Source organism: Corvus brachyrhynchos, unplaced genomic scaffold, assembly GCF_000691975.1.
Source record: "Corvus brachyrhynchos isolate BGI_N302 unplaced genomic scaffold, ASM69197v1 scaffold213, whole genome shotgun sequence".
NCBI lineage: Eukaryota > Metazoa > Chordata > Aves > Passeriformes > Corvidae > Corvus > Corvus brachyrhynchos.
This window is the reverse complement of record NW_008237233.1, coordinates 1,884,635-1,886,944: the sequence shown is the minus strand read 5'-3', so window position 1 is coordinate 1,886,944 and position 2,310 is coordinate 1,884,635. Positions and strand designations below refer to the sequence as shown.

The following is a 2,310-nucleotide window of genomic DNA, read 5'->3' as shown; positions in this document are numbered from 1 at the left end:
GCTCGCCTAGCCTCCCCTCACTTCCTCTGTCCGAGCCCCGTACCCGCGATGCGCTACGGAGCAGCGCCCGGATGGATGGACGCTGCACCCTCAGTGGCTCAACGATCCTCTGTCATGCAATGTTTTGGGGAGGGAGGGGGAAATTTTCTTATTATGTTTTTAAATTGGTTGGAAGCTTCTATTTTCCACTCGTCTCCTGATGAAAAGAAGCAGAAAATAGCGTCCAAATAATAACAACAACAACAATAATATATATATATATAAGGAACAAAAAATGGGAAGAAAACAGATAGAAAAAGGCTGGACGGAGTCGGCGGGGCTGCGGTGAGGTGCGCTTTCTTTTGGGGTCAAGCATTGGGTTGGGCAGCGCTGCTGCTACTGCCAGAGCTTATTTCATGGGATAGAGCGCGGGCGGAAGCCTGCGCGCCCGCAGGACAGAGCGGAGCACCCACGCGGCTGCGCCCTCGTCCCGCGTCCCCCCATCCCCGCTTCACGTTCAAGGTTTAGCGGAGAGGTCGCGTCTATTGACGTCAGCTGAAGGCATTCTGCACGTCCATCTACACTTACACACATTAAAGAAATTAGGGCATTAAAAAAAAGAAGAAGAAGAAGAAGAAGAAGAAGAAGAAGAAAAGAATATTCAAATCCCCCTCCCTGCTCGGAGAAAAGATCGAGGATTCGAAGCAATCATCCCTATTTTCGGAAGATCCTAATTAGCGGAAATTAGCGGGGCCTCCCCTTTTCTTCCAAATATCATCATCATCAACAAAACAAACATCCCCGAAATGACTGATCGGGGCCGGGCTGCGGCGCGTAGAAGAGCCCGTCTGGGCGCGGGCGGCTGCGGTGTGTGAGCCGGGATCCACCGTTGCGCCATTCTCCTCCTCCTCCTGCTCCTGTTGGCTCCAGCGTGTGTTACTTTTAATACTGATGCATATGTAAAGGTATATTTGCATTGTTTTTAATTTACTGAAAGTTGAAGCCTATCACTTTTCCTTCGCTCCCTCCTTTCTATCTCTTTAAATATACTTGTCTTTTTTCACCCCCCTCTCCTATTCCCCCGGTTTTGGTGAGACTCTGCAGTGTACGTGTCTTTTTACCTAGTTGCCTCCATGCTTCTATTCTATATAAGATTACAGATTATGTACAGTGCTAGTTTTATAAATCAAGGTGCACAAGATGTTTATTGGACATTAAAAAGACAGGAGGATCTTATTATCCTGCTCGGTTATCACACTGCTAGCTGGAAACTGGAAGTTTGATTATCTAATTAACTTTAAATTAAGAAAACGAAATTTTAGAAATCACCAACACACCCCTCCCCTTCCGCCCCGTTTTAAGGTATAAGGCAATATAGATAAAGCGTGTAATGGGGACTGCTTAAATGGATTTAAAACATTTCATTGCTGTTTTACAGCCTATAAATGCACTTATATCTGCCTTTATTTCAGGAATGGTTTATTTCAAAATATTTTTCTTAAAATGTGCAAAGCCAGGTACGGAGAGCTTTCCCCGAGAGAGACATTTTGTAATTTCTGTCATAGGTACTCATTATTAAATGTATTACATATCGTTTTTAACAAGTACATATTTGAATCCATATACCTAATTATTTATAGAAAAAGTGTTATTTTAGATTATTTTTTAAAATACTGCTTGTAGCCTTACACTTGCTTTATCTGAAAATCCATAGGCCTTGAATTATATGACAAACACTATTACTACATTTCAGTTTACCTTAATGGGTAATGATAAGAAAGAAGAGTAGTTTAAATATTAAAACCAGAAGATTACTCTGTTTTTTATACTCCACGAGTGTTATGTTTCTAAATGAAATAAAAATCAGTTGTGCCACAAAAAAAAAAAAAAAAAAAAGCGCCCGTGCATAATATTTTTTTCTTTTACAAAAGCTCATGTGCATGCGTAGATAACTACACTATGAATGACTTACCTGAATGGACATATCGGGCAAGAGTTAGCCCTCCCCAAAGACTGTTACGCATGTATTTTTTAAATAAAGCGTGGAGTGTCTCTTACTCAGTGCCCGTTTCACCACAAGTATATTTTAATTCCTTGTCATTTCTTACGTTATTTCCAGCGCTACTTCTCGCTCCAGTTTTACAAGCCCTACACTGATATGTCATCCAGTAAAAAATAGTCAGGTGTCTACCCGTAAAACGTGTAAAAAATAATACTCTCCGAAAACGGAAATCGACACGGTCATCCCTCAGATTAGCTCTTACCTTACCACATATAGCAGCAATCCATCAAGAAAGTACCATTTCTACACATTTTTACCAATAGTGGGTG

General features: G+C 41.4%; 1 protein-coding gene across 1 annotated transcript in view; it reads right to left on the bottom strand.

The window, feature by feature from the left end:
* Window positions 1–2,281, bottom strand: part of TMEM161B (transmembrane protein 161B) — a 167,023-nt gene extending 164,742 nt beyond the window's left edge. The window contains exon 1 of the mRNA XM_017729547.1: window positions 2,244–2,281. The gene's annotated coding sequence lies outside the window, so the exon portion shown is untranslated. The remainder of the gene's footprint in view (window positions 1–2,243) is intronic.
* Between the last annotated feature and the right edge of the window lie 29 nt (window positions 2,282–2,310).